This window comes from Brienomyrus brachyistius, unplaced genomic scaffold, assembly GCF_023856365.1.
Source record: "Brienomyrus brachyistius isolate T26 unplaced genomic scaffold, BBRACH_0.4 scaffold51, whole genome shotgun sequence".
NCBI lineage: Eukaryota > Metazoa > Chordata > Actinopteri > Osteoglossiformes > Mormyridae > Brienomyrus > Brienomyrus brachyistius.
Window position 1 is genome coordinate 2072940 of NW_026042326.1, and position 13256 is coordinate 2086195.

Consider the following 13256-nt stretch of genomic DNA (forward strand, 5'->3'; position numbering starts at 1 on the left):
CCACACCCCCTTATTAAACACATGTGCAACCCCGAATGTGACCAGCTGTTCTCTGTTAGTTCGTTTCGTCCGATGTATTTAAGTCCACATCAGAGTCTGTAACCCCAGGTCTGTCATTGATGTTTTGATGTTACATGTTCCTGTGTCCTGCATTTGGCGTGATTCCAAATAAACCCTTCGATCCTGATTCCTCGTCTTCCCGTTCCTGCTTCCGTGTCCAGTAATCATAAAAGTAATGGTGACTAAAGTGTTTTATTTCATGCCTAATAATGATAAAAACCGTACCTTCTGGTCAGTTAACGCTGGTTACGAGATACACACACTTCCGGTTTTGAAGCGAGAGAGTGGAGAGAGTGGTGTTGAGCTGCAGCGATTGTTTTGGGATTGTTTTTGGAGTGTTTTGAACGTATATTTTGAGTGTTTGTGTGCTTTAATTGTTTACGTGGGTGGCTGTTTTATTTCTATTTATTGTTCTTATTTCGGTCGGCGTGAGTGCTTGTCTGTCCTGTCTGTTAATTAACGTTAGTGTCCAGTCGGACTTCATCTGCGAGCGATGTGAGCTAGTCACTCGCTCATGGTCAAGGTTCGCGGCCTTGAGGAGCAACTGGCTCTCATCCAATGCAACAGTGAGTTAGAGGAGCAAGTTAGTACGCCTTTTAGGGAGAAGGTGTGTACGCCACTAGCGGGGAGGAGGGAGAATGAAGAGAGGTCGAGAGAGCTTTCAGGTTCCTCCAGCTTTAGAGCCGGAAGGGACTGGGGAGACAGGTGGGCCCTTGGGCACTGAGGAGCCCCCTCCCCCCAGGAAGAGGGAGGTTGTGGTAGTGGGGGATTCCATTATTAGGGGAGTAGACAGTTATGTGTGCACGCGTGATAGAGGGTCCCATACGGTGTCTTGCCTGCCTGGTGCCCTGGTAGGAGACCTTCCAGATCGTGTGGACAAGCTTTTGGCCCCAGCTGGGGTGGATCCAGCTGTCGTGGTGCATGTTGGCACCAACGACATAGGCAAGGATAGAAGGGCTGTTCTGCAGGATAAATTTATAGAAGTCGCCAATAAGCTTAGAAGCAGAACGTCCACGATGGTATTCTCTGAAATACTCCCCGTGCCACGTGCAAGTCAGGCTAAATTAGCTGAGATAAGGAGATTAAATGCGTGGCTAAAAGGATGGTGTAGGAAAGAGGGGTTTAGGTTTATGGGGCATTGGAGGACCTTCTGGAACAGGTGGGACCTGTACAAGCCGGATGGGTTGCACCTGAACCAGAGGGTAACCAGTGTATTGGGGAGGCGTATGTGTAGAGTAGTTGAGGAATGTTTAAACTAGGGACTGGGGGGGCAGGGAGGTTAGTTAACTATGTCAGTGGGGGGAAACGGAAAGCCCCAAATAATCATATTGTAAGTGGGCACCGTAATAGGCCTATCCTTTGTTGTCTGTATTTAAACACTAGGAGTATTAGGAATAAAATTCATGATTTAGAGGCTTTTATCTCATCGGACATAAATCATTCTATATATTATGATATTATAGGAATAACTGAAACGTGGTTGAGAGAAAAGGATGGACAAGAATATAATATGGATGGTTACACGTTGTTCCGTGAAGATCGTATAGGTAAAAAATGAGGTGGTGTTGCAGTATATGTAAAGGAAAACTTGCAGGCAAGGGAGCTTACTGATATAAATAAAACTATGGAAGCAATATGGGTAAAATTAGATGCTAAAAACTCAAATAGCCTAATTGTCGGTGTTTGTTACAGAACACCTAATGTAGCTGCTGAGGAAAGCAGATTGTTATACAGTGATATTAGGACTATGAGCAATAAAAATGATGTGGTAGTTATGGGTGATTTTAATCTACCAGGGATGCAGTGGAACATTGTCACTGGCTCTTCAGAAAATGAACTGGAGATGGTGGAATTAGTACAGGATTGTTTTTTTACTCAGTTTGTTAACACCCCTACCAGGGGAGATGCCATTCTTGATTTTGTTCTCTCTAATAACCAGGACAGGATTGGTAAATTAGACGTTTTAGAACCACTTGACAGTAGCGATCATAACATGGTCAAATTTGAGGTTAAGTTTAGTGTTCGAAGAGCTAAGTCCAAATCAAAAATATATAATGTTAGGAAGGCTGACTTTAAGTGTATGAGACTAAAACTAGAAACTGTGAACTGGATGGAGTTAAATAACAAAACTGTTGAAGAGGCCTGGAAATTTTTTAAAAGCACATTATTGCAAGTGCAAGAGGACTTCATACCTGTTACCTGCAAGAATAAATCTAGGAAATTGCAACCTAGGTGGTTTACTAGGGAAATAAAGTATAAAGTAAGGAGGAAAAGGGCTTTGTTCCAGCAATGGAAAATAACTGATGATGACAGAATAAAGCAGGAATATCTAAGTCTACAGGCTGAGTTAAAAAATGATATTAGACGAGCTAAAAGAAATGTCGAAAGGAGGATTGCATTGGAAGCTAAGGATGACGTTAAAAGTTTCTTCCAGTATTTTAACTCTAAAAGAGCTCTAAAACCTGAAATTACTAATCTGCAGGATAGTAAGGGTCTTATAATAGTAAACGACATTGATATAGTAAATTAGTTCAATGATAGTTTTGCACGGGTATTCACTGTTGAGGACCTTAGTAATTTACCAGTTATTACCTATCCAGCATCGTCTATAGCTAATATATATAAAACTGAAGCAGATGTTTTGCAAAGCCTAGCTAAGCTCAAAATAAATAAATCACAGGGCCCTGATGGTATCTTACCTATAGTGTTAAAAGAGATGAGGGATATTATTTGCCGACCCTTAACTTTACTGTTTCAGAAATCCTTATCTGAAGGTGTGGTACCTTCTGATTGGAAGCATGCCAACATAACGACCATTTTCAAAAAAGGGGATAGAAGTAATTTGTCAAACTATAGGCCAATCAGTCTAACTTGTATAACTGGTAAAGTTATGGAGGCTATAATCAAAGAGAAAATGGTAGATTACCTGGATTCCAATAATATTTTGTGGGATAGCCAGCATGGATTTAGGAGAGGTAGATCCGGTTTAACGAATCTGTTGGAGTTTTTTGAGGAAGCTACTCTGGAAGTTGATGATAAGAAGGCCTATGATGTCATCTACTTAGATTTCCAAAAGGCTTTTGATGTTGTCCCCCACAAGAGGCTCCTACTTAAACTCAAAGCGACAGGTATTTTAGGTACCGTAGCGACCTGGATTGACAACTGGTTAACAGATAGGAAACAGCGAGTAGTTATAAGAGGCACAATGTCACAGTGGGCCTGCGTCCATAGTGGGGTACCGCAGGGTTCGATTTTTGGACCAATATTGCTTCTAATTTACATAAATGATATAGATACCAATATATACAGTAAACTGGTGAAATTTGCAGATGACACCAAGGTGGGTGGTGTAGCAGATACTGAATTAGCGGCTCAGCAGCTACAGCGGGATCTTGATTTAATTAGTGACTGGGCCAATACCTGGCAGATGAAATTTAACGTAGACAAATGTAAGGTACTCCATCTAGGGAGCAGAAATATAAAGTACAGGTATTTTATGCGTCCCACTGAAATAAAGGTAGCTGATCATGAAAAAGACCTTGGTGTGTATGTTGATGCTTCCATGTCCCATTCTTGCCAGTGTGGGGAAGCAATAAAAAAGGCCAATACGATGTTGGGGTATATCTCCAGGTGTGTGGAGTATAAGTCAAGGGATGTAATGCTAAGATTATACAATTCCTTGGTGAGACCTCACCTAGAATATTGTGTGCAGGTTTGGTCACCATATCTTAAAAAGGACATTGTGGCCTTAGAAAAGGTGCAGCATAGGGCCACAAAAATGATTCCTGGTCTTAGAGGAATGTCATACGAGGAACGGTTACTTGAGCTAAATCTGTTCAGTCTCAAGCAAAGGAGACTGAGGGGGGACATGATCCAGGTATATAAGATTCTAACAGGTTTGGATGCTGTCCAACCAAATAGTTACTTCAGCATTAGTTCAAATATACGAACTCGTGGCCATAGGTGGAAATTAGCGGGAGAACATTTCAAACTGGATTTAAGGAAGCACTTCTTTACACAGCGCATAGTCAGAGTATGGAATAGTCTTCCCGATAACGTAGTGCAAGCTGAATCCTTGGGTTCCTTTAAATCAGAGCTATATAAGATTTTAACAACTCTGAGCTATTAGTTAAGTTCTCCCCAAGCGAGCTTGATGGGCCGAATGGCCTCCTCTCGTTTGTATAGTTCTTATGTTCTTATTTAGAAGGTCGTAAACAGGTTTTCTATGCTCTATGAAAATATTAGATTTTAAATAAAGAATCTTACTTTGTGGAAATTCACATCGCGGTAGAGTCTGGAACTGGTTAACTGTGATAAATGGGGGCCGACTGTAGTCAGCTCAGCGCAACATACCGCTTATGGAACCAACCTCCTGGAGAGGGGCTACACTCCATTCCACTTTGGAGGCGCTGGGTAGGTGTAATTCTACTCGTAGTCCCCAGTTCAGTGCCTGTATTTGGAGTTTACCCTGGTGAATGAGAGGGTCGTTTTCTCCCGGCTTTATCTATGCTTATGCACCTGTAGCACCCTTTCCTCACACACTACAAATAGAGAAAGGCCGCATACCTTCTTCGCATCAATATCTCCCTCCTCACTACCTAAAAATCACTACAAACACCATTGACACCCGAAAGAATAAAAAATATTTGGGTGTGTTCAATTACAACAAAAAAGATATAATAAATTAATGTAAGTAAGCATAACAATTTCTTATATCCCAACCCCAGTGATGAAAATATAATTAATATTTACAAAACACAAAAGTAAACATTAATACCAAAAGATTGTAAAAATGTCCACACCTGCTATCTCCTTGCACAATAGAGCTAAATGCTGGACTCTGTGGACAAGGACAAACCAGTGCTAAAACTGAAATATTTCAGAAACCTCAGTCATAATCTCGGGAAATTCCATGTACACAATAACATACACTCTATAAGGGTAAGTGGACACACTTAGTCCTCAGACTGCCAAACCAGCTACAGGATGGATGGGAACATCAGGCTGATGTCCCTGTACCACTGATCATAGATAATGGTCACCCGAGAGCTATTTACATGAGTGATCATTCACCCTAAGTGCCACAGTAGAAGAGGGTACAATCAAACCTTCAGGAATATTCCTCCTGTGCTGTGTCAAGCAAGTGTTGCCTCTTTTCGGTTTCCCTTGACTCTCCCTACCTAGTTTTGACCCCTTACGGTCCCTTTCCTTCTGCCTCGCCCTTTGTGTTTGCCATAATACCTTAGTACCTTAGTTGTTCCCTTAATGCCTGCCTTGGCTTCCATCATTTCTGCATCATGATAATGACCTCTGTGTCAGTGCAAGCATCCATAGTCTGCGCATTTTGACTGTATTAGTGGATTATCTTCCTGTGGGGCTGTTTGTGGATTTAATCTGAGAGCTGAAAACTGTGATTTCAATTCAACCTTTAAACTATAAATCTGATGGCTTGCTTTCAGTTTGTACTCTAATAGAGGCTCTATTTACTGAAGCCGTTAACTTTAACCGGGAAGTTAAATTCTCTTCCTCAGATTGAGAAGGCGAAGTGGGGATGGAGCACTGTTAACTTCAAATGGGGATACGGTCAGGCAGTGGAAGAAATATTTTGAGGACCTCCTGAATGCCACTGACACTCCTTCCATGGAGGAAATAGAGCAGGATGAACTGACCCATCATTAGAGCTGTGATCACTTAAATAGTCAAAAATATCTTCGGTGCTATGGTTCTGGGGGTGGATGAACTGAGAGCTCTTGATGTTATTTGTCAGGATGGCGGATGGGGTGGCTGCGAGCAATCTGAACCACACCCACTCGACTACTTAAACCTTGCACTGAGACTGCTCAGTGTGAGGTATTGTTTGTTATGCAACTTCCGAGCAAATCATTCCTGTGTCTTTGTTTCGGCTCCGCTCCGCCCGGCTTTCCCTACTCCCTCTACCAATGTCTCCCGAACCTACCTGCTCCCATCCAGCCCAGCCCTGATCTTCCCTCGTGGTCTCTCCCTGTGTGTTCTGTCTTTGTTTTCGGAGTGATCTCCTGGCTTCCCGTCCAATCCGCTTCTGGTATTACGACGATTTCCACGGTTTTCCCCTTGACTTTGATAACGTGGTCCAGACTGATTTCTGGCTCTGACCCTGCTTGTACTTTGGACTACGATCTGCTCATGCCCAATAAAAGATCTTGGAACGATCCCTAGTGATCTGTCATAACATTATTGGGCTTGGCTGAGATGCCACTTCAGCATTGCATGGAGATTGGGGACAGTTATTTTGGACTGACAGACTGGATTGGCAATCTTTAATAAAGGGGAGCAGAGGATGTGTCTTTCTTCCCCAACCCCAGCATTATATTGGTGTTAACATAAGAAATTTACAAACGAGAGGAGGCCATTTGGCCCATCAAGTTCATTTGGAGAGAACTTAACTAATAGCTCAGAGTTGTTAAAATCTTATTCAACTCTGATTTAAAGGAACCCAAGGTTTTATCTTGCGCTACACTAGCAGGAAGACTATTCCATACTCTAACTACACTCTGTGTAAAGAAGTGCTTCCTCAAATTCGTTTTAAAATGTTCTCCTGCTAATTTCCACTTATGACCACGAGTTCTAGTTTTTAAGCTAATATTGCAATAGCCATTTGGCTGAACAGCATCCAGACCTGTTAGAATCTTATGTACCTGGATCATGTCCTCTCTTAGTCTCCTTTGCTCGAGGCTAAACAGATTCAGCTCAGCTAACCTCTCCTCATAAGACATTCCTCTAAGACCAGGAATCATTCTCGTAGCCCTACGTTGCACCTTTTCCAAGGCAGCAATGTCCTTCTTAAGGTATGGTGACCAAACCTGCACACAATATTCTAGGTGGGGTCTTACCAAGGCATTATATAATTGTAGCATCACTTCCCTTGTCTTAAACTCCACACACCTAGAGATGTAAGGAGGAAGACAGTAACCAATGACTTTCTTGGTAGGCTACTGTTTTGTTACAAGCCGTGTTACAGGCACTGTCTTTCGTTAAAGCCTATGTAAAGTTCATTTGTTTCAATGTAGGCACCTGTGGGTTATAGACGTGTGCGGCATATTTATGTTCAATATAAATATTTTTTTCAAATTCAGTGGGTGCGGCTTATATTTAGGTGCGCTTAGTAGTCCGGAAATTACAGTAAACTGGCAGAACAGATATCTTTAAATCTTTACATACTTTACTTTATCTTTACTTTATTTAAAGTACAAGTATAATTGGGGGTTTTAACATTTAATCGCTAGACTGGATATGTATTGCATATATCTGTAATTCAATTCTTCCCAGTAAAAAAGAGTGTTTCAGATATCCACAATGACATTCTTCATTCTGGATATCAGCAATTGAATTCTTACTAGGAAAAACTCCCATTTCAGATATCTACAATTCAATTGTTACTAGTCCATCCATCCATTTTGCAAAACCGCTTATCCTTCTGGGTCATGGGAGGTCCGGAGCCTATCCCGGAAGCTATGGGCACGAGGCAGGGAACAACCTAGGACGGGGGGGCCAGCCCAACTTGTTACTAGTCATAATTTTTATTTCAGATATCCAAAAGTGAAAAAAAACCTTCCAAATATATAAAAATGTAATTTTGAATGTCCAAAAAATACATTGTGAATAGTAAAAATGTCATTAGAGATATCCACAATTCATATTATGACTAGTAAAAATGCAACTGCAGATATCTACAGCTAGAATTATGACTAGGAACAATGCAATTGCAGATATCTACAATTGTATTGTGGATGTCTGTTGACAAAAAATGTCCAGGTCAAAAAATAGGTTCATCGCACTAGGTCACGATATTATGTCTCGGGTGCTAGGCCCAATAATTTGTTGGCTCTCAGGCTCCGGCAATGTGACTCTTTCTCCACAATTTCTTCTGTTAGAACCAAGGACGGAGCTCTCACCACTGACCCACAGGAAATTAACAGTAGCTTTTTTCAATTTTACTCAGATCTATTCTCCCCTCCCACTGTCTTTCCACCCTCTGACCCTGATTCATTTCTTGACTCTGTACCACTTTCTTGTCTCTCAGGCCCAGAAGCCTCTATGCTCGAGGCTCCCCTTTCAATGACAGAACTTAAAGAGGCTCTGGACTCCATGAGCCCTGGGAAGTCTCCAGGGCCCGATGGCCTCCCTCCTGAACTCCTTTCTGCCTTCTGGAAGCAGCTCTCTACTCCGCTCTTCCACATGCTGAATTCTGCCATTTCTGCCTCCCATCTCAATCCTTCTCTTAATTAGTCCTTGATGATTTTGTTGCTCAAACAAGGTAAGGACCCCACAGATTGCTCCAGCTATCGTCCGTTGTCCCTGATGAATTTGGACATCAAACTGCTTGCCAAGGTGCTTGCCCGTCGACTGCAGGCGGTGATTTCCAAATTGATTCACCCAGACCAAACTGGTTTTATTAAATCCCGTCATGCGGCTGACAACATCCGTCGCCTCCTCCATGTACTTCACACTGCTCCTTCCTTTCCCTTCCCTGCCGCCCTTCTCTCTTTAGACGCAGAGAAGGCTTTCGATAGGATGAATTGGTCATTTTTGTGGAGGGTCCTGCATAGAATGGGTTTTGGCTCTTATTTTATCAACCTAGTCCAGACTCTTTACTCTTCCCCCTCTTCTGTCCTTTTGACTAATGCCAACATTTCTCCTCCTTTTCGGCTTCTTCAGGGGGCCAGGCAGGGCTGTCCCCTCTCCCCCCTACTCTTTAATCTGTCGTTGGAGCCTCTGGCTCTCCGTCACTCAGATGTTATTTCCCCCATCCTAGTGAAAGGTGTCCCTCAGACTGTTTCTTTATATGCTGATGATCTGCTTCTTTACCTCGGCAATGCTCCTGTGGATCTCCCTCATGTCCTTAACCTGTTTCAATCATATGAATCCCTGTCTGGCTATAGGATTAACTGGCCAAAATCCTCTCTCCTTCCGTTGAATCCTGCCTGCCGCTCCTCTTCACTTCCTCCTTCTATTCCTCAGGCAGGGTCTTTCAGATACCTGGGGTTGGACATTTATCCATCAGTTCCAGAGCTCACAGCTGCTGGCTTTCGCCGCACTCTCGAGGGCATTAAAGCCTCGATCTCCTCGTGGTCTTCTCTTCCCCCCTCATTTCAGGCTCGGCTGGCTGTTATTAAGATGAACGTGCTCCCTAGAATTAATTTTATGAGTTCCACGCTTCCCCTCTCCCCTCCACCTGGGTACTGGGCCTCTGTCAAGTCTACTATTTCTACTTTTCTTTGGGATGGCAAGAGACCCTCCGTCAGACACTCTACCCTAATTCGTGACCGGTTGGATGGGGGCATCTCTCTCCTGGACTTCGAAATTTACCACCTTGCTTTTACTCTAAGGTCGGTTTGGAGCTGGATCAGTCCTCCCCAGCATCCCCCTGCCTGGCTTCCTATCGAAGCAGAATATGTTCTCCCCCATCATCTAGCCTCGCTTCCCTTCCTCCCTGTTAAATTCAAATCCATCTCTGCCTCCGTCGGTCCGATCATCTGTCAGGCCCTTCGCACATGGAGAAGGGTTGAGAAATTGTTGTGCCCCTTCCCAAAATGGCACCCCAGTTGCTCCACAATCCTGACCTGAACATTGGAGGCCGCCCCATCTCTTCCTCGCCGTGGTCTCAGTTAGGTATCTCCACCCTGGGATAGCTCGGGTCTCAAATCGTTCCAGTCTCTTAAGGTCATAAGAACATAAGAACATAAGAACTATACAAACGAGAGGAGGCCATTCGGCCCATCAAGCTCGCTTGGGGAGAACTAAACTAATAGCTCAGAGTCGTTAAAATCTTATCTAGCTCTGATTTAAAGGAACCCAAGGATTCAGCTTGCACTACATTATCAGGAAGGCTATTCCATACTCTGACTACACGCTGCGTAAAGAAGTGCTTCCTTAAATCCAGCTTGAAATGTTCTCCCGCTAATTTCCACCTATGGCCACGAGTTCGTGTATTTAAACTAATGCTGAAGTAACTATTTGGTTGAACAGCATCCAAACCTGTTAGAATCTTATATACCTGGATCATGTCCCCCCTCAATCTCCTTTGCTTGAGACTGAACAGATTTAGCTCAAGTAACCGTTCCTCGTATGACATTCCTCTAAGACCAGGAATCATTTTTGTGGCCCTACGCTGCACCTTTTCTAAGGCCACAATGTCCTTTTTAAGATATGGTGACCAAACCTGCACACAATATTCTAGGTGAGGTCTCACCAAGGAATTGTATAATCTTAGCATTACCTCCCTTGACTTAAACTCCACACACCTGGAGATATACCCCAACATCCTATTGGCCTTTTTTATTGCTTCCCCACACTGGCGAGAATGGGACATGGAAGCATCAACATACACACCAAGGTCTTTCTCATGATCAGCTACCTTTATTTCAGTGACACCCATGAAATACCTGTACTTTATATTTCTGCTCCCTAGATGGAGTACCTTACATTTATCGACGTTAAATTTCATCTGCCAGGTATCGGCCCAGTCACTAATTAAATCAAGATCCCGCTGTAGCTGCTGAGCCACTAATTCAGTATCTGCTACACCACCCACCTTGGTGTCATCTGCAAATTTCACCAGTTTACTGTATATATTGGTATCCATATCATTTATGTAAATTAGGAACAATAGTGGTCCTAAAATCGAACCCTGCGGTACCCCACTATGAACGCAAGCCCACTGTGACATTGTGCCTCTTATAACTACTCGCTGTTTCCTATCTGTTAACCAGTTATCAATCCAGGTCGCTACGGTACCTAAAATACCAGTCGCTTTGAGTTTAAGTAGGAGCCTCTTGTGGGGGACAACATCAAAAGCCTTTTGGAAATCTAAGTAGATGACATCATAGGCCTTCTTATCATCAACTTCCTGAGTAGCTTCCTCAAAAAACTCCAACAGATTTGTTAAACAGGATCTACCTCTTCTAAATCCATGCTGGCTATCCCGCAAAATGTTATTGGAGTCCAGGTAATCTATCATTTTCTCTTTGATTATAGCCTCCATAACTTTACCAGTTATACAAGTTAGACTGATTGGCCTATAGTTAGACAAATTACTTCTATCCCCTTTTTTGAAAATAGGCGTTATGAAGGCGTGCTTCCAATCAGAAGGTCACATTTAATCTTCCCTCTTCTTCATATTTTTTCTACCTCCAGCTGACGTCCATGCTTAGGGCATGTAATATCTCCTTTTCCTCACCTTTTCCGCTTCACCCGCTGTGCAGATTTGCTCTGTCCTTTTCTCCTGTTTCTAAGCCCGTGTCCAGTCTCTATTCCCTCCTCCACAAATTCTCTCATAAACCTCTCCCCATAATTGCTGTCTGGCAAGGGGAGCTCTCTCCCACCCCCGTCTTATCTTGGAGCATTATTTTTCAAAATATTAAAAAGTGTTCTAAAATCCCAATCACCAGCAAACACGATTTAAGTTTGTTCACAGATTATACCCCACTCCCAGGAAATGCCATCTTATGGGCTTAGAGCCTGACCCCTTATGTCATCTTTGTCCCCTTCAGGTCCCTGGTACCTTTCTCCATATGTTCTGGGACTGTCCTCCAGTGGCTGCTCTTTGGGATTACGTGGCCAGATCTCTCTCTTCAGTTCTTTCCTCTCCCATCCCCCTGTCTCCCGTGGTCCTTCTCCTGGACTTCTCTTCTCTTTCTCTCTCTCGCTTCCAGCAGAGGCTTCTGATGTCTGCTTCCTTAGCGGCCAAGTTGTTATTAGCCTCTCGTTGGAAGACTCCTGATCGTGCCATTCCCTCTGTCTGGAAGTCCACCTTTCTTGATCTGCTTCTGCTGGAACTCTCTGCAGCCCGGATTAACAACTCGTCTGGTTCTACAATCCAGAGCTGGGTCCATGATGTGCAGCTGGTCAAGGATTGGTTGCAGGTCATGTCCTGAGGCCGTATTCCTTATTTTTTGTTTTGATTTTTACTTTCCTAATTCTGACATTTTTCAGTGATATAAGTGCGTTATTTCTTTTATCCTTTTTTATCCGTTTTTAGCTGTGCTCGCCGTGGCTGGGTGTGCCGGTGACCTTTGTTGGTCTTCTGTTTCTTTAAATTGAGCTGCTGTCTCAGGGTGTATTGGGGGTGGGGTGGGGGTGGAGTATGTTCTGTTTTGTTCCATTTTGTTCTTTGTTAAAAAAAAAAAATCTCTAATAAAAATTTGGTCACAAAAAAAAACAAAACAAAAAATGGGTCCACTGACTATCCACAATTAGCATTACTTCATCACTTCCTCCATCTCACTCCACTTTCGGTGCTGTACCAGACCAGCTCACATCCTGTATCATGACTGACCCAGAAATAAACCATTTATACTTGAATGTGGATTTGACTGCTCATTTATTTTGATACCAGGTTAAAGTTTAAGCTAAAATTAAAATATGATGCAGATTGTGTCACAATCGCTGCGAAGTACGCGGGCGATCGTGCGGCCAAGCGGGCAAGCAGGAAGCAGGCAGGCAGATTATGGGATCAAACGAGGGTTTAATAAAGGAGACAGGGACCGGGAAACAGCTCACGAGTACAAACATCAGACACTGACTGACATCAATGACAGACAAGGAAAACTGGGGAGACCAGGACTTAAATACACAGGACTGATTGAACGTAAACGGACACAGCTGGGTACGATCTGGGAAACACACGTGGGTAAGCAGGGAGCGTGGCACACAGGAGGAGCCGACGAGCAGGTCATGACAGATTGTTTTCGTTTTTGGAGACAGGGGTGAGCGATTTCCTTGGAGCGGGATTAAAATTGACCCGAGAGGGGGGCGAAAATGAGCGAAGCGGCAGTGAGTGGGGGGAGCTGGAGAAGCGTACATCTCCGTGAGCGATGAGCTCCACTTACATGATCTGGTCAAAATTATGCATTTTGTGAATGAATGACCATCCCATGCACTGACTGCGAACAGCTGACAGCCCCTCAACACGTATGCCACTTGTGTTAGCTGTCTGTCTGTCAGCTGACCCTCTGGGTGACCAAATCAAATATGAAACTGGAGCAAAACTGGTAAATCCGGCTAATATTGATTTAATTGCACTGGTGTCTGTATTTGTGTTGAACAATGCAGATGAGCTAAACATATCATTCTGATCATTTTCTGTTCTGCATTAACATCAAAAACGTGAGGCAGACGAAACAAAGAGTGTTTTACTGTGCAAGTTATTAGCTTTCTAT